Genomic DNA, 20,334 nt, shown 5'->3' with positions numbered 1-20,334 from the left:
GAAGACAGTTGCAGTAGAGGCCTGGCAGAGCATCACCAGGGATGAAACCCAGCGTCTGGTAATGTCTATGCGTTCCACACTTCAGGCTGTCATTGACTGCAAAGGATTTGCAACCAAGTATTAAAAAGTGAAAGTTTGATTTATGATTATTATTCTGTCCCATTACTTTTGGTCCCTTAACAAGTGGGAGGCACATATGCAAACTGTTGTAATTCCTACACCGTTCACCTGATTTGGATGTAAATACCCTCAAATTAAAGCTGACAGTCTGCAGTTAAAGCACATCTTGTTCGTTTCATTTCAAATCCATTGCGGTGGTGTATAGAGCCAAAAATGTTAGAATTGTGTTGATGTCCCAATATTTATGGACCTGACTGTAGATGCCCTGGATTAAGGAACTCTGCCTGTGGCCGGTTCACAGGTGCACATGCACAAACGACATTCGCACACAAACAAACGTTGTGCAGGAACTAGTGCGCATGCGCCAGTGCACATTGCCACCAAGAGGGCTATTTAAACCGCACTAATGCAGTGTATCAATTTCATGTGGTCTATTACGTTCCCTAAGTTCCTGTTACCTGTTCCTGATCTGATCTCCCGTTGCTTACATGATCCGCTGCTGATTCTGTCCGAACGCCACCTGTCTGCTCCTGTTGTTTGCTCATCCTGCTGTTACTGACCTTAGCCTGTCACCTGACTTCTCTCCTGCCTCACATCTGAGCCTGATCTGCCTTCCAGTTGTCAACCTGAACTGACTGACTATGCCTTGCTGCCATCCTGTTGCTGTGCCAAGCCAGTCTGCATTATTCCTTGGCTCTAGACCTTCAGCCTGTGGAATCCAGTCTGGTCATCTCTGCGTTCCAGATGCACAGCAACACTTTACCAGGGCTCCAGAGTCAGAGCTGTAAGAGAGGCCTTCCCCAGCACTTCAGACTCATCACCAGGTAAGTTACAGCCTAATACACTCTAGATAAGTCTCACGTTGTCATATACCTACTGTATATGTTTATTGCTGTGCCCACTGGCTAACGTACTCATTTCCTTTTTAAGGGCTTTTGCTTTATCTAATAAAGCCCATTCCAAAGTTCCAGGTGTGTCAGCATTACTCAGGTCCGGGTACAGGGCAGGTCAACACTGGAGCAGGGCACATGGACCCAAACAAAACTTGGGAGTTAGTGCTACAGACAGAAATGTATTGAGTCTATGAAGCACAGAGTCATGGGGTAGTCTGTTATTTTTGTTGGGATACATTGTTCACGTATTTTTGTGCAGCAACTACTGTAAATCAGTAGCAGTGCTCAGTAGACATATATTCTTCAACCAGTAGATGGCAGTGTTTAGAAGTTTGTAGCTGCATATATGATAGAACTCTGTCTTTTTCTTTATAATAAAGTTCCTGTTTCCTGTTAGCAGAGAAGCTGCAGATAAACACATGTGGACTGTGCACTGTCTGTTCTGTAGGGCTATATACAGAATCGCTAACAATTTTCACCAATATTATTTCTTTCTTTAGACAAACCTATCAAGAACATTTTCCTTAAAATCAGAATCATTGTCAGGGAGCGAGGAGCCAGACACACAAGGAGGTGCAATTAACGGTAGGTTTATTTACACAGAAACAAGGCAAGTGTCTATGCAAGTCCGACAGCAACAGCGGATGACTTGGTAGGACAGAAGTTCTCCTGCCGAGGTCGTCTTCCAGGATAATCAAGTTGAGAACCAGCAGGAATCGTAGCCAAAGCCGGTGTAAGAAGCCAGGAAGAATGATCGCCAGAGCCGGGGTCAGAAGCCAGGAAGAATGGTCGCCAGAGCCGGGGTCAGAAGCCAGAAGAATGGTCGCCAGAGCCAGGGTCAGAAGCCAGGAGGAGTCTTAGCCAAAGCCGAGTCGGTATCCAAGAGAGCAAAGAGTTAACTAAACAGGAGCTTGCTGCTGTGCAACAGACAGGACACGAATGCAATGGACAGCTGCAAACAGCAGACTTAAATGTGATAATCCGCCACCTCCTGGGAGGAGCCGCAGAGGGCTGAAAGCATAAAGGATCCCACAATGCTTTGCAAACCTAAGATGGATGCCAGCACATGGAGCAGCACAATCCCTGAGGAAAGGTAGGACCTTGATAATCATAAAGCAAACTGGGTCTGGTTTAAACATTTTAGCTTCTATAGATTTCATATTCTATGGTCTGGTGTAATATGTAGCTTATGTTTTCACTTGAGCAATAAATAATTATAGCATATTGCTCTCGGATGAGGTATTTGGTATGGCCACTATTAGTCTGGTTGCCTGGATGATACAGTTGTGGCCAAAATTATTCAACCCCCACTGAAATTGAGTGTTTTGGCCAGTTTGACATTGCTTTTGATCATTCAGTCATCTTGCTTACATTTACATTAAAGAGGCACTTGTAGGTCAGACAAATATAACATAACAGTTATAATGAAATAACCACAAATGTCTTTTCTGTGCTCACAGCATTATCAGTTTTATTCAACCCCCAAGTGACATTCAATCTTAGTACTTAGTACAGCATCCTTTTACAGTTATAACAGCTTTTAAACGTGAAGCATAGCTTGACACAAGTGTCTTGCAGCGATCTACGGGTATCTTCGCCCATTCTTCATGGGCAAAGGCCTCCAGTTCAGTCACATTCTTAGGCTTGCGCACTGCAACTGCTTTCTTTAAGTCCCACCAGAGGTTCTCAATCGGATTTAAGTCTGGTGACTGCGATGGCCACTCCAAAATGTTCCAGCCTTTCCTCTGCAACCATGCTCTAGTGGACTTGGAGGTATGCTTGGGATCATTGTCCTGTTGAAAGGTCCAACGTCTCCCAAGCCTCAGGTGTGTGACGGACTGCATCACGTTTCCATCCAATATCTCCTGGTACTGAAGAGAATTCATGGTACCTTGCACACGCTGAAGCTTCCCTGTACCTGCAGAAGCAAAACAGCCCCAAAGCATGATTGACCCTCCACCATGCTTCACAGTAGGCAAGGTGTTCTTTTCATCATAGGCCTTGTTCTTCCTCCTCCAAACATAGCGTTGATCCATGGGCCCAAACAGTTCTAATTTTGTTTCATCAGTCCACAGAACACTATCCCACAACTTTTGTGGTTTGTCCACATGGCTTTTGGCATACTGCAGTCGACTCTTCTTATTCTTTGGAGACAGCAAGGGGGTACGCCTGGGAGTTCTGGCACGGAGGCCTTCATTACGCAGTGTGCGTCTTATTGTCTGGGCTGAAACTTCTGTACCCACATCTGACAAATCTTTTCTCAGTTCCTCAGCAGTCACACGGGGACTTCTCTCCACTCTACGCTTCAGGTAGCGCACAGCAGTCGAAGTCAGCATCTTCTTTCTGCCACGACCAGGTAGCGTTTCAACAGTGCCCTTTGCCTTGAATTTGCGAATGATGCTTCCTAAGGTGTCTCTTGGTATGTTTAACATCTTTGCAATCTTCTTATAGCCATTGCCCTTCCTGTGAAGAGAAATCACCTCTTCTCTTGTCTTCCTGGACCATTCTCTTGCCTTCACCATGTTTGTAACCACACCAGTAAATGTCTAGAAGGAGCTGAGTATCACAGTCATTTTAAAGCTGCCTAATTGGTGCTTATTATGCTTGATTGCTGCTCGGTGACATCCACAGGTGTTTTCAATACCTGATGGAAAGCACCTGTATGAACCTCTGTTCTTCAGAGTGGTAGTCTTTAAGGGGTTGAATAATTGTGGCAATGAAGAAACCACATAAGAACCATTTACTACTGTATTACATAAACAATTGATGTCATTTTAGTTGCATTTGGGTAGTTACAACGTCCTTGTAGGATTTGATTCTGAATACAATTCCAAATGTACACTATAGTCCCTAAACCCCTTTACAGCATTGGGGGTTGAATAATTTTGGCCACAACTGTAGCTTTGCTGTTAGTTTTTCCTGTTATAGGGCCTTCTAGATAATGGGTAAATGTGGGGCCCATCTTCCCACAAAAATGTAATGATAACCCTGAACTGCATACTGGAATGGACCTCTACACTCAGAGTACATGTCCACTGTGGTAACTGCCACTGTTACCTACTTGAATGAGAACATGTGAAGTGCATAATGCATCAAATTCAACTAGACTCAGTTAACTATAGTCAGGAAAGTTACAAAATGATTTCTTATCAGTTGCAATGAGTTACATTAATTTGCACATAATTTTTCTACTTTGCAATTTTTTACTATATTAACCTGTATACTGGATGCTGGCCTGTACCAATTATGTATGAATAATTTCAATGACCAATACTTGTACTGTATAGCTTGACGGAGGCCAGCGAACAGCTCATCCCTCTGGGTGGACGTCACATGGCATCCTTTCCGGAATGGACATTGCGCATGCCCGCAGGGCTGCGCTGTGGCGAGATCTGTCACCAGCCGTGTACCTTGGACACAGCCAATGACAGATCTGTGTACCAGCCCCGTTGCCAGTACCATGTGACCTGCTGTGACCAATCAGTTGTATACAATGGATGGCTTCCTTTCATGCCATCCATTGTGTACAAGTGTATCTAGCTGTGAATGGTCACAGCGATCACATGCACAAGCTGGGCCAATCACAGCCCAGCTGTGTCATGTGATTAGACGTGGCCAAATCACAGCAAATTGTGTAAAAAAAAAAAAAAAAATACTGATCACTTCCCCAAAGTAGTACAATGTTACTATGGTAACAGTATACTACTTTTGTCATAGTGCAGTATGAAAAAAAATCTTAAAAAAAGAGAAAAAACTTAATAAAAAATTAAAATTAATAAGAAAATTGAAAAAGAATTAAAAAAAATTATCAATTTTTTTTTGTACTGTCACCAGTCAGTGTCCCTGATCACCACCATGCCAGTTATATGATGATAATGTACTGCACTGGTGAGAGTATGTAAAACAAATAGTGAGAATCATTTTTTTAATTTCTTTATTTTTCAAAAAATTATGACAAAAAAATTACAACTTCAAAAGACTCGCCATACCTGTTATGAAATACGTCGGACTGTCTACTTTGCAAAAAGGGGTCATTTGGGGGATATCTGTACTGTTCTGACATTCTTGGACCTCAAGAAATTAGATTGGCTGTCAGTACTTCAGGATTGATCAATTTTCAGATATATCCCATAGTTTTTGAACTCTATTAACGTTTCTACAGACTAAATACTAAATACTAATTAGGGTTATTTTCACCAAAGAAATGTAGCAGAATACATTTTGGCCTAAATGTATGAAGAACAATTATTTATTTGCAAACTTTTGTAACAGAAACAAAGAAAAAAAAATTTTATTTCAAAATTTTCGGTTTTTTTTGTTAATTTAGCAAAAAATAAAAACCCCAGTGATAATTAAATACCACCAAAAGAAAGCTCTAGTTGTGTGAAGAAAATGATAAAATTTTAGTTTGGGTACAGTGTTGCATGACTGCACAATTGTCATTCAACGTGTGACAGAGCTGAAACCTAAAAATTGGCCTGGGCAGGAAGGGGTTAAAAGTGCCCTGTATGGAAGTGGTTAAGTACTTGCAGCAACAGTTTGCTTTCCTTTTGCAATAAAGGTTTTAAATATATGAATAAAAGCTGACAATTTTAAGCACCCCATCAGTGTTAAATGGGTTGTCTGGACCCTCTAACTGCCGCTTTAAAATTTATGGTTATCCCTAATATATTAATCATATTTGGCAGTATTTGCAAAATAAAGCAATTGCATTGTAAAGTTATACTTCTTAGCACATCCTTTATTTTTAGATGCATGCCTTTAAAGTGTAAATTTGTAACATGCATTATTCATTTGATAGTGAGAGTTGACATTGATGTGTCTGTAAATAATTGTGTTTGTGCATAAGAAAATGAAAACATGTTGTCACTTTTAGAAAATGTGTGTTTTCTCACCTATAATAATGCGTTGTCTTTATGCTTTTATTTCCTTAGATTGCATACTTGGGTGACATTTTATGAAAAGATAAGTAAAGCTAAGACTAAACAAAGGAAAGGGACATGTATAACTTCCAAAAGCACATAATAAAAATAAAAATCCTTTGTAGAGACATCATGGTAAGGAAAGCTAAAGAAACATTTATACCCACAGAGTCATTTCTGCTACTGGGAAAGATGATGGGGGGGAAGACATATTCTTGCTGAAGCAATATACTGGAACAGTATGCAAATACAGTATTTCAATATGCAATCAAGATATAGTCAGTGCATGGTATGTGAGAACCAGACTTATGCATACTAGTAACACATATCTCACTAGCTATATTTTGCAGAAGGTAATCAAGTTAGAGTCTCCTAAATCTCCTAGACCTTTCAAAAATCTTTTTCTAACTAAATGTCAATTGTGGCACACAATGCAAGTGGATGTTAGCAGCAGCTAAATCAGCAGAATACAATGGTAGATAACCTTTTCCACTGTTCCAACTGACAGAGTTGTATGACAGTACTATAGTGTGTATTATACTATGATAAATCTCTTTGATTAGACCAACCTTACTGATTAAATGAATACCTTCTTTTTCCCATAGTCCAGGGAATACATTGCTCTATTTATTCCTCCCATCTCCCAATTCTTTCACCTAATTTGTATATTAAGGCCACTGCTGTGCCCTAGACCAAATATACCATTTAGGTACAGTAGGCTTGTGCCCACAGATGCAAAATCTAAATATCATACAGCAAATGCGCAGGACCAAACACCCAAGAGTGGATCTTAAGTCAATCATACGTTATAAAGGAAAACAAATTTCATATAGCACTGCACAGGACACAATGAACTTCTAATAGATAGTTACAGATCGTCCATTGTTGCACTGATAATATGGTCTGTGATGGACTGCCTGACACCCCAACTGAGTATCTCTGCCAAACTACAGCTCTGTCCAATCTGGAACCAGAAAATAGCAAATTTACCCCAAGCATCACACAGAACCAATGTTGGAGTAAAACAGGACTGACTTTTATTAACAAACAGCACAGCATTTATACACAAAACTTTTCTCCCTAGAGAGGTATGGCCCACATTACAAGTCCCAGAAGAAAATTACATTACATAAACAAACAAATAAACAATCAAACATAAGAAAACAATTACCATGTTTTTCACTCCATAAGATGCACTTTTTTCCCTCCAAAAAATTAGGGGAAATGTCTGTGCGCTTTATGAAGCGAATATGGAGCGGTTGGCCCTGTATTCCCCCCATCGCTGCTGCTGTGTGAGAATACCAGGCCGGCTGCTCGGCTCTACTGTGCAGAAGAACCTGCTCCTCAGTCCTTCCTGTTCCTCAGTCCAGCGGTGTCCTGCTTTCACCAGCCGTCTTCTCTCCCCAGCGCCGGCATCTTCAGTGTGGGCACCCGGCTGTGACAGCCGGGTGCCCACTGCGCATGCGTGAGAAGCGCTGCACTTTGTGAATGGCCCTGTAGTCTTCTAGGACCTGTCATGTGTCCCACAAGACTATGGGGAGGGAGGACGGAAGTGGGAGCGGGTACCTGTCAAATTCGGGTACTCCCCCACCCCGCTATCCAAAGGTCTGCAGTCTCTGGTCATCTCTTGTACTATGTCTGCAATCTTGGTCATCTCCTGTACTATGTCCAAAGTCTCTGGTCATCTTCGGTACTATGTCCGCAGTCTCTGGTCATCTCCTGTACTGTCCGCAGTCTCTGGTCATCTCCTGTACTATGTCCGCAGTCTCTGGTCATCTCCTGTACTATGTCCGCAGTCTCTGGTCATCTCCTGTACTATGTCCGCAGTCTCTAGTCATCTCCTGTACTATGTCCGCAGTCTCTGGTCATCTCCTGTACTACAGTTGTGGCCAAAATTATTCAACCCCCAATGCTGTAAAGGGGTTTAGGGACTATAGTGTACATTTGGAATTGTATTCAGAATCAAATCCTACAAGGACGTTGTAACTACCCAAATGCAACTAAAATGACATCAATTGTTTATGTAATACAGTAGTAAATGGTTCTTATGTGGTTTCTTCATTGCCACAATTATTCAACCCCTTAAAGACTACCACTCTGAAGAACAGAGGTTCATACAGGTGCTTTCCATCAGGTATTGAAAACACCTGTGGATGTCACCGAGCAGCAATCAAGCATAATAAGCACCAATTAGGCAGCTTTAAAATGACTGTGATACTCAGCTCCTTCTAGACATTTACTGGTGTGGTTACAAACATGGTGAAGGCAAGAGAATGGTCCAGGAAGACAAGAGAAGAGGTGATTTCTCTTCACAGGAAGGGCAATGGCTATAAGAAGATTGCAAAGATGTTAAACATACCAAGAGACACCTTAGGAAGCATCATTCGCAAATTCAAGGCAAAGGGCACTGTTGAAACGCTACCTGGTCGTGGCAGAAAGAAGATGCTGACTTCGACTGCTGTGCGCTACCTGAAGCGTAGAGTGGAGAGAAGTCCCCGTGTGACTGCTGAGGAACTGAGAAAAGATTTGTCAGATGTGGGTACAGAAGTTTCAGCCCAGACAATAAGACGCACACTGCGTAATGAAGGCCTCCGTGCCAGAACTCCCAGGCGTACCCCCTTGCTGTCTCCAAAGAATAAGAAGAGTCGACTGCAGTATGCCAAAAGCCATGTGGACAAACCACAAAAGTTGTGGGATAGTGTTCTGTGGACTGATGAAACAAAATTAGAACTGTTTGGGCCCATGGATCAACGCTATGTTTGGAGGAGGAAGAACAAGGCCTATGATGAAAAGAACACCTTGCCTACTGTGAAGCATGGTGGAGGGTCAATCATGCTTTGGGGCTGTTTTGCTTCTGCAGGTACAGGGAAGCTTCAGCGTGTGCAAGGTACCATGAATTCTCTTCAGTACCAGGAGATATTGGATGGAAACGTGATGCAGTCCGTCACACACCTGAGGCTTGGGAGACGTTGGACCTTTCAACAGGACAATGATCCCAAGCATACCTCCAAGTCCACTAGAGCATGGTTGCAGAGGAAAGGCTGGAACATTTTGGAGTGGCCATCGCAGTCACCAGACTTAAATCCGATTGAGAACCTCTGGTGGGACTTAAAGAAAGCAGTTGCAGTGCGCAAGCCTAAGAATGTGACTGAACTGGAGGCCTTTGCCCATGAAGAATGGGCGAAGATACCCGTAGATCGCTGCAAGACACTTGTGTCAAGCTATGCTTCACGTTTAAAAGCTGTTATAACTGTAAAAGGATGCTGTACTAAGTACTAAGATTGAATGTCACTTGGGGGTTGAATAAAACTGATAATGCTGTGAGCACAGAAAAGACATTTGTGGTTATTTCATTATAACTGTTATGTTATATTTGTCTGACCTACAAGTGCCTCTTTAATGTAAATGTAAGCAAGATGACTGAATGATCAAAAGCAATGTCAAACTGGCCAAAACACTCAATTTCAGTGGGGGTTGAATAATTTTGGCCACAACTGTATGTCCACAGTCTCTGGTCATCTGTACTATGTCCGCAGTCTCTGGTCATCTCCTGTACCGTGTCCGAAGTCTCTGTTCATCTCCTGTACCATGTCCACAGTCTCTGTCTGGTCATCTCCTGTACTGTGTCCCCAGTCTCTGGTCATCTCCTGTACTATGTCCACAGTCTCTGGTCATCTCCTGTACTGTGTCCGCAGTCTCTGGTCATCTCCTGTACTATGTCCGCAGTCTCTGTTCATCTCCTGTACTGTGTCCGCAGTCTCTGGTCATCTCCTGTACTGTGTCCGCAGTCTCTGGTCATCTCCTGTACTATGTCCAAAGTCTCTGGTCATCTCCTGTACCATGTATGCAGTCCATTGGTTCAGAATATGTTTTTCTTGTTTTCCTAATCTAAAATCTAGGTGTGTCTTATGGCCAGGTGCATCTTAAGGAGGGAAAAATACGGTAATTCCTTCCCATCACCTAGCAGTCTGGTCTCTGGAGGTAAAGTGAGAACGTATCACCTAATCCTAATTACAGCAAACAATAGTTGATGCCAGAAAACCTATAACAGAAAATACAGTTTCTTAACCCCATATATGCTAGAATTCACCCCCTGCACACAGTTCCACTATGCACAGTATGCCAAGGGGTTCCAGAAACAGTCCCTCCAGCCCCAATTGCATGGAAAGGGTAGCTGGTATCATTCACGGCCTGCCAGGTATCCAGAGAAGTGATATAACCCTCTTGGAGAAAAGGTTCCTTGTAACCCCAAGAGGGGGGTCTCCTTAGTTCTGGGTTAATAGTCGGTGGGAAGGAGGCTACCTTCCAGGCCCCTCCAGGAGCCCAAGTCACGGTGGTTTCTGTGATATGGTTTTTGCAGCTTCCAAAACTCTTGGTGGATAGAATACAACTGGGAAAGAATAAGAACAAAAAAGAAGTGCAAAACAAAGTGCTTCTTTTTTGTTCTTATCTGGTGCCTACAGATGGCAGAGACAAAAGATGGCTTTTCCTTGCATATGTAGTTACCAGCATGTGTTTGCCACTACCCCTTACTCTTCTGTGGCTTTCACAAAGCACAGTGCAGTGATGATGCAGGGGCTGTGCTTTATAAATGTACAGCAGTCATGGAGGCAGAGGCACAACACCGAAACCGCTTTCAGTCATAGACACCATTCAGACGCAGCAGGGAACCAGAAGTATTGCTCCACGCAGTGCATATCAGAATCCCCCAGCTGAGCTTGTAGTAGTAAATGAAAGATAGTTTATGTGGTAATTAAAAATAAAAAAAAAGTGAGTCTGGAGTTGGGATTTCATTGATTTTTAAGATCATCTACATGTGACACAATTGGTACAGGTGAATGCTCAAGTAAATAAATGGCAGTTACAGATTTATTCTTTCTTTAAAAATGTTCTCCATTCTATTTAGTGCTATGTAATGATCTGGTTTCACATAAATAAAGAATAATAATTATATGTTGGAATGATAAGGGTTTGAAGTAGAAAATCTATCTTGTTAGTCAGCTGTAATTTGGAAAACAACATTGTTTTGGGACTCATCCTAATGTAGACTGACACAAATACTAATACATCATGAGAGAGTTTCAGTGGTGCGTCTTTCCTCATATTCCTTATCAGCACTGAAGAGCTATAGGGTGCGTTTAGATTATTAGATCTGCTTGGCATGTTACTATGCTCACAACCCATCCATATGCACACTCGTGCTTGCAAGAATATGATTTTTATAACAAATATGATATTATATTAAAAACATTGTAAAGATATAAACAATAAAACAGAGCAAGATCATTTTCTTTTTAGGCTTCTTAATATGGCCAGTTGGCCACATTACAAATGTGATGCCCATGAATGCATGATGTATATTGATAACATCTAAAAATAGACTTTTTAGATCTGAAATGGAAAAACTTATAGTAATACTTACATCATTGACTTTTTTATTGCAATATTAAAGCAATGTTTATTGATTTTAAAAGAAGCCAACTTTAAATACAATATATGATTATAAACATTTAAGATATTTAGATAGGGAAATAGGTAGTTAAATAATCAAGTAGTTCACATACTCCACAGCATCTAATAAGTGTGCAAGGAATATCACCTATGGCTTTAATATGCTATAAATTCTTTTTTGCATGTATCCTTCAAAACCAGCAGTGGTAAGTAGTGCATGCTCATACATTTCCTTAGGACTAGTTATGGTCTGCAGACACTTAGGGGTTTATTTACTAAAGCTGGAGAGTCCAAAATCAGACTCCCTTCTGCATAGAAACCAATCAACTTCCAGGTTTCATTGCCAAAGCTTCATTGAACAAGCTGAGGTTAGAAGCTGATTGGTTTCTATGCAGAAGGGAGTCTGATTTTGGACTCTCCAGCTTTAGTAAATAAACCCCTCTATGACTATAACATTCCATGTAGTTCTGTATTTGCACATCCCATTTGATTCAATCCAAATTCAAATCCAATCAAAATTCTGTTGTGAACTTTCTTTTCACTTTTAAATTTTTTTTAAATATTTAAACATGTGTAAACAGCAAATTAAAAAACAAAACAAAAAAAAACAGTTTTATCAACCAGGATTCTAAGGGGTTTATTTACTAAAGCTGGAGAGTCCAAAATCAGACTCCCTTCTGCATAGAAACCAATCAGCTTCCAGGTTTCATTGCCAAAGCTTCATTGAACAAGCTGAGGTTAGAAGCTGATTGGTTTCTTATTATGCATTGAGGCAGCAGAAGGTAGAAGAGGAATATGAGGAGGGAGAAAGCCTATACCCTTATGTAATGCAGGGGGAAGGGCAGGCAGCAGCAAATTGAGGGGGGGTTATACTGATAGGGAAGGGCAGGCAGCAGCAAGAAGTCAAAGCAGTAGTAAAGTCTGTTTTTTTTTTCAGTTTTACCTATAGGCAGACCTATCACAAAGGCTTACCTGTAGGTACAGTGAATATTCCCTAAATGTTCACCGTTTACAAGAAATTCAAATCTAAAGCAGCTAGTGACGCCACTGGCGCTTGCTCGCTGTGCTCTGAATGGATGGCACTCTCAAGTTTGCTGTCCATTCAGAGTGCTGTGCAGCAGCCGTGACTCCCGTGTGCAAGCGTGAGTGTGATGACATTGAGGCTTGGCCATTAAAATGGTCAGAGCCTGTGAACCCAGATAGAAGCCTTGTCAGTGTTGACAGCGTGCTATTGGAGGGATTTGTTTCCCATGTAAGTCTTTCATAATGTGCTAGTATTTGATGCATACTAGCATTAGGGGGACATTTTTTTAAATTACTTTACTACCGCTTTTAGCACAGAATGCTACTACCCACATGGAAGAAAAATATATTTGAAATATATTCTAAAAATATTCTTCCCAAATATATTGACATACACAATGCTGCAATTTTGGCCATATTCAATATATTTTAAAATATATTTCAATACATATATATATATATATATATATATATATATATATATATATATAATGAATCTGAAGAATATATTAAAAATACATTTTTAAAAATATATTTTTTTAAACATATTCTTCAGATTTATTTTAACATATATTTGTAAATGCATTCCAAAAATGTAGATATGTATTTTTAAAGACATACAGTATATTTGAAATGTATTTTATTTTGTAATAAATACGCATTTCAACATGCAGTATATAAATATATCTTTATTGAAATATATATTGAAATATTTTAATACGGCCAAAATTGTAGCATTTCAAATATTTGTCAATATATTTGGGAAGAATATTTGTAAAATATATTTCAACTGTATTTTTTATCCATATGGGTACCATAGCCTTCCTCAAATCATCATTTAACTATCAAACATATGAGAAAGGTAGACTGGAGGCTATACCTTAAAAATTGTTTTACACATTTTATTTACATAGTCACAAAACATTTTACACTTTTTTAATTTAAAATTTAATTGTTTACTTTATATGTCCCTGGTCAAGCAAACACAGACAAGAAGAGCAATGGATACTTCGTACTACTAAGTACATAGGGGGAGATTTACCAAAACTGGTGCACTCAGAATCTGGTGTAGCTGCACATGGTAGGCAATAAAACCTGGAAGCTGATTGGTTTCTATGCGGAGATGCATCAGATTTTGCACTCTTCAGTTTTAGTAAATAACTCCTATGGCATCCATGTCCCGTTGCAAAACCAGAAACGGTTCTCTGAAAGATAAGGCTTTCAGTTCAAAGAAGTGATAGCTAAAAGAAATACCAACTTGTAGATGAGAGTAGAGGGAGGAATGTCTCTAATGGGGAACAACCCAAATTCAGGTCCCAGAAGAATGAACAGTGGGAAACTCCTTGTGCAAAGGTCTTAATCAAAGAGTGAGAAGCCAATGGTCTTTGAAAAAAAAAGGTAACAAGGGCAGAAACCTGGTACCTGATATTGTGATATTGCTGAGAGCCAAAACCTGGTCCAGACCCAGCCATTTTTGCACCCATTGTAATAATTTTTTCATGTCTGTTTAACATTAATTACAGATGGACATTCTTGTATCAATTCCTTTTTTAAATTTTTTTTAATTATTTAAATTTTTTAACTCATAGGACAGGGACGGTAAGACTATAATTAAAATCCTTACAAGCAATCATATCCATGGACTACTGGGTGTCAAGGATGTTCCAGTAGAAGAGGATGACCCAAAATACACTAACCTACCCTGCTGTATGTGTCAGGTCAGAAAAAGCCTTCTGCACATCGAGGGAGAATTGGTGACTGAGAAGCTGACTTTTAAAAAAAATAATTCAGACCTGGATTACAGAGAACTACCAACCACCTACTGCACTGTTACTGATAAAATCAATACACTTGGGTTTATAAGTGTAGGGATCTGGTGTATAGCTGCTAACATCAGAGTGTTATGTATAATTATGTATTAGCACTTGCTGCCTTTGGAAGGTTGGCTTTAAAACCTCAAAAGGAGAAAGCAGAGACAGAGAAAGAGAAAGTTCCAGCATTTTATCCTTTCCATGCTGCTAACCTAGGTCTGTACTACTATATTTCTGTAGTGGTCACCTTCCAGTATATTAGTAGATAAACCTGTTTACTGTAATAGAGTTTATATGCAGCTCCTCCTATTTTAGTTAGCCCTGTCTCTTCTGGTCTGGGATTCTATAGTTAGTTTTAACTTAGGGCTCGATAATCAACGTAGGCTAGTGCCAGGTTAGACATCCTTTTGGAAGTTAGAGGTCCAGTTGCATTTCAGATTAGAAACCTCTAGGACGGGAATAAAGCATAGAATAGATAGAAATTGCTGATTCTGAATTTCAGTGCCACACCACTGTTTCTGCATTTGAAAAGTTGCATTCCAGGCTAGTTGGACAACAACTGGAGGATCTCCACATCACTTCTGAGCTTGTTTTCAGGTCACTAACACAATGAAAGATGCCACGTCTTGATCATCCTCCGGGGCCCCTGCAAATGGACTTTGCTGTTTATCTGGAGGTATCTATTAATAACCATAGTAAATATACCCAGGTTGATATGTGCAATCCCACCAGTACTCTTGTTGGGCCCTTTGCTGATAATACTTGTTTGTACATTGGATGTATGTACTATTATTAATCTTTTCTTATAAAAAGCTTGAATTATTTCCATATTGGCGTGCATCTATATACTTATGGTTATATGCTGGTTGTGGTGGATCCTCTACTCCCAATTACTTTGTTTGGATAACTATTTAATTTCCCAGGAGGTGAATCCTCTCTGTTCTGTTACCAAAATGTTTCATTTTAAGAATGTTAATTTGATTATCTGATCATTAGTGGGGTCAAATCAATGTTTATTTTCAGTCACAGTCATGATAAATTTCGAAGGAGCATGATAGAACATTTTTTTTAACAAACTTATTTTTCACAGTGAATGTAGGTTTTGTTTGGTAAAGTCCATTAATTCAATTTATCAAATGCACTCAGAATTTCTGTATGAATATTCGTATGAATATTTGCATGAATGTCTGTTCACAAATCTACAATTGTATGACCAGCTAGACTTTCATGTTTGACAAGTGGTTACATTTAATTACACAGGTAAATAATGTTGTAATGCATATCTCCATGAACACAAGAACAATTTCCAAAATTCTGACAAAACTGAGTTTTATAGAACATTTGTTTAGCTCATTGCATGAAAGTAAGGTTAACAATGTAACTTAGATTACAAAATCTTCAATTTTACTCAAATTAGTTGATGCAAAAATGAAAACACCCCACAACAAAAACTACAACATCTAGTATTTTGTATGACCTCCATGATTTGTAAGGCCAGCACCAAGTCTTCTAGGCATGGAATGAACAAGTTGGCAACATATTGCAACATCTATCTTTTTCCATTCTTCAAGAGCCTGGATGCTGGATGGAGAGTGAAGTTCAACTTGTCTCTTCAGAATTTCCCATAGGTGTTCAATTGAGTTCAGATCAGTAGACATACTTGGTCACTGAATCACTTTCACCCTGTTCATCTTCAGAAATGCAACAGTGGCCTTAGATGTATGTTTTGGATCATTGTCATGCTGGAAAAGTGCACAACGACCAAGGGCAGGGAGTAATGGTAGCATCTTCTCTTTCAATATAGAACAGTATATCCAGGGCTGTCTTTAAAATTGACTGGAACCTGGGCAAACATTTGTTTGGGCCCCCCTAGCCGCCACGCTCCCCTCTTTCTGAAACATTCAATAAACAGCAGCTAGACTCAAAATCAGTTTGCTGCAGCAGAACAGGCAGCAATTGGTTGCCAGAGCTTACAACATATCTTTACTGCTCACTGACTAGTTCCTAGAGGTTACAGCACACATTGACTGAGTGCAGGTAGGAAGAGCCCAATGTGAGCAGCATCTCCGAACATGGGCTGCCAGGATATTTAAAAAGTGTAGGGTTGAAGGGGGCACTACGTACAGACTGCAGGGTTGAGGGGTGCACATTGTACGAAGTGCAGGGTTGAGGGGTGCACTGTATACAGGGTTCAGTGTTGCGCTGTGTATGCAGTGCTGGATTGAGGTGTGTGCTATGTATGCAGTAAAGGGTTGAGGGGTGTGCGATGTATGAAGTGCAGGGTTGAGGGGTGCGCCATGTATGGATGCGGGGTTGAGGGGTGTGCTGTGTATGGAGTGCAGGGTTGAAAGGTGCTTTGTGTACGGAGTGCAGGGTTGAGAGGTGCACTGTGTATGGAGTTCGGGTTACACTGTGTATGAAGTGCAGGATTGAGGGGTGCGCTATGTATTGAGTGCAAGGTTGAGGGGTGTGCTGTATTGGGAGTGCATGATTTAGACACGCACTGTGTACGGAGTTCGGGTTACACTGTGTATGGAGTGCAGGGTTGAGGGGTGCCCTATGTACAGAGTGCAGGATTGAGGAGTGCGCTGTGTACAGAGTGCAGGGTTGAGGGGTGTGCTGTGTACATCCAAGTCCCCCCCCCCCACACACACACACACACACAAGTACAAAGCTCTCTTCCTAACAGATTTCATTTCAGAGCTCACCCACTGAAAACACACACACACATACAGTGGGGCAAAAAAGTATTTAGTCAGCCACCAATTGTGCAAGTTCTCCCACTTAAAAAGATGAGAGAGGCCTGTAATTGGCATCATAGGTAGACCTCAACTATGAGAGACAAAATGAGAAACAAAATCCAGACAATCACATTGGCTGATTTGGAAAGAATTTATTTGCAAATGATGGTGGAAAATAAGTATTTGGTCACCTACAAACAAGCAAGATTTCTGTCTCTCACAGACCTGTACCTTCTTCTTTAAGAGGCTCCTCTGTCCTGCACTCATTACCTGTATCAATGGCACCTGTTTGAACTTGTTATCAGTATAAAAGACACCTGTCCACAACCTCAAACAGTCACACTCCAAACTCCACTATGGTGAAGACCAAAGAGCTGTCGAAGGACACCAGAAACAAAATTGTAGACCTGCACCAGGCTGGGAAAACTGAATCTGCAATAGGCAAGCAGCTTGGTGTTAACAAATCGACTGTGGGAGCAATAATTAGAAAATGGAAGACATACAAGACCACTGATAATCTCCCTCGATCTGGGGCTCCACTCAAGATCTCACCCCGTGGGGTCAAAATGATCACAAGAATGGTGAGCAGAAATCCCAGGACCACACGGGGGGACCTAGTGAATGACCTGCAGAGAGCTGGGACCAACGTAACAAAGGCTACCATCAGTAACACACTACGCCGCCAGGGACTCAGATCCTGCAGTGCCAGACGTGTCCCCCTGCTTAAGCCAGTACATGCCCGGGCCCGTCTGAAGTTTGCTAGAGAGCATTTGGATGATCCAGAAGAGGATTGGGAAAATGTCATATGGTCAGATGAAACCAAAATAGAACTGTTTGGTAGAAACACAACTCGTCGTGTTTGGAGGAGATAGAATGCTGAGTTGCATCCAAAGAACACCATACCTACTGTGAAGCATGGGGGTGGCAACATCATGCTTTGGGGCTGTTTCTCCGCAAAGGGACCAGGACGACTGATTCATGTACAGGACAGAATGAATGGGGCCATGTATCGTGAGATTTTGAGTGCAAACCTCCTTCCATCAGCAAGGGCATTGAAGATGAAACGTGGCTGGGTCTTCCAACATGACAATGATCCCAAACATACTGCCCGGGCAACGAAGGAGTGGCTTCGTAAGAAGCATGTCAAGGTCCTGGAGTGGCCTAGCCAGTCTCCAGATCTCAACCCCATAGAAAACCTTTGGAGAGAGTTGAAAGTCCCTGTTGCCCAGCGACAGCCCCAAAACATCACTGCTCTAGAGGAGATCTGCATGGAGGAATGGTCCAACATACCAGCAACAGTGTGTGCCAACCTTGTGAAGACTTACAGGAAACGTTTGACCTCTGTCATTGCCAACAAAGGATATATAACAAAGTATTGAGATGAACTTTTGATATTGACCAAATACTTATTTTCCACAATAATTTGCAAATAAATTCTTTCCAAATCAGCCAATGTGATTGCCTGGATTTTTTTTCTCATTTTGTCTCTTATAGTTGAGGTCTACCTATGATGCCAATCACAGGCGTCTCTCATCTTTTTAAGTGGGAGAACTTGCACAATTGGTGGCTGACTAAATACTGTTTTGCCCCACTGTACATGCAGATACACACACATACATGCAGACACACCTACATACACACACATACAGACATACACACACATACAGACACACACACACACACACACACACTCAGAAACACACACAGCGACACACATACAGACACACACTCAGAAACACACATACACACTCAAACACACATATACCCAGACACACACACACACACACTCATAAACACACATACACACACTTAGACACGCACAGACATACTCACACATACTCAGAAACACATACACACACACATACACACACGCAAACACACACACACAATCACATACACACACAGACACATAAAAACACACAGACACAAACAAACTCAGATACACACACACACAATTTTCACAGTGGGGCTGCAGAGGAGTACTTACAGTGTGTCCGTGCAGGCTGCCGGTGAGGAGGTTTATGAGTGTGTGGATTCCCCGCCCCCTCCCTCTTCTGCTCTCCTCTAGAGATTGAAGTGTAGAGAAGGGAGGGTTGTGAGCGGCCGCCAGGACAGAAGTGCTGTCACTTGTAAATACAGAAGCAGTGCTTCTGCATTTACAAGTGACAGAAGTGAGCAGTGCCAGAGGTTGTGGAATTGAGGCTGAAAAAACCTCTAGTAGGCAGCGTGAGCTCAGGGGGCAGCTGCTTTGGGCCCCACAACAATGACTGGGCCCTAGGCAGCTGCCCCTTTTGCCCCACGTTAAAGACAGCCCTGAGTATATCTGTGAATTCATGATACAGTCAATGAACTGCAGCTCCCCAACACCAGCAGCACTCATGTAACCCCACAGAAGGCCACCACCATGTTTCACTGTAGGCACCATGCATTTTTCTTTGTACTCCTCACCTTTGTGATGCCCTACAGTTTTGAAGCTATCAGTTCCAAAAACATTTATCTTGGTCCCAACACTCTAGAGTACAGAGTCCCAGTATTCTTCTTCTTTGTCAGCATGGGCCCTGGCAAATTCTAGGCAGGCTTTTTTGTGCATTGGCTTTAGAAGAAGCTTCCTTTGTGGACGACACCCATGCATGCTATTCCTTTGCAGTTTATTGTGTCATGGGAAACAATTACCCCAGTTTCTAAATAGGAAACAATATCTAAAGAATGTGGCGGTACTCATAAATCCCAAAACACTAGAGTGAAAGAGTGCCACACTAAATAAACCTTTTTAAAACATAAAAACCATGCAATATGCCACGTGAATAATATATCTACTATACAAGTGAATAATAATCAAGTGGTCATGGTGATCAAATAAGGCATCTAGATATATACCATAACATGAAATAGTGCATAAATTGGTGTATTGACAATCTTATATTATACAAAATCAAATAAAAGTGGCCATCTTGGTGCACCCTTGATTTCTTTAAACCCATGCAGAGTACACCCAAAGCATAGGGTTGTGAAGTTGTTATTTCTGAGGACTGATGTGAGTCGTTTTTTTGATGTATATTCTTGGATCTGTATTAAATTAACCTACTACACTATGGGAGATTGTGTTTATGTTTTTACTAGCACATACTCATACCCTATAAAAGATATGTCGGCCAGGAAGAATGAATTGGATATCCCATGCACTACATGGCAGTATGCCCCCCTGCTTTCTTTACTGCACCCCCAGATCAGAGAGGCTAGATCCGGCCCTACCTGGCCATTAGTTTACAAAAGGCCTGGTGGGAAGTGGTTAAAATATTTGTCAGGAACCATAAACCAGACGGAGACAGAAGGGCAATTAAAATCACACCTTTACTGAAATAGCAAATATAAC

Source organism: Staurois parvus, unplaced genomic scaffold, assembly GCF_062004578.1.
Source record: "Staurois parvus isolate SC_StPar_1 unplaced genomic scaffold, SC_StPar_1.0 ptg000198l, whole genome shotgun sequence".
NCBI lineage: Eukaryota > Metazoa > Chordata > Amphibia > Anura > Ranidae > Staurois > Staurois parvus.
The sequence above is the reverse complement of the archived record's forward strand: the minus strand, read 5'-3'. Positions refer to the sequence as shown.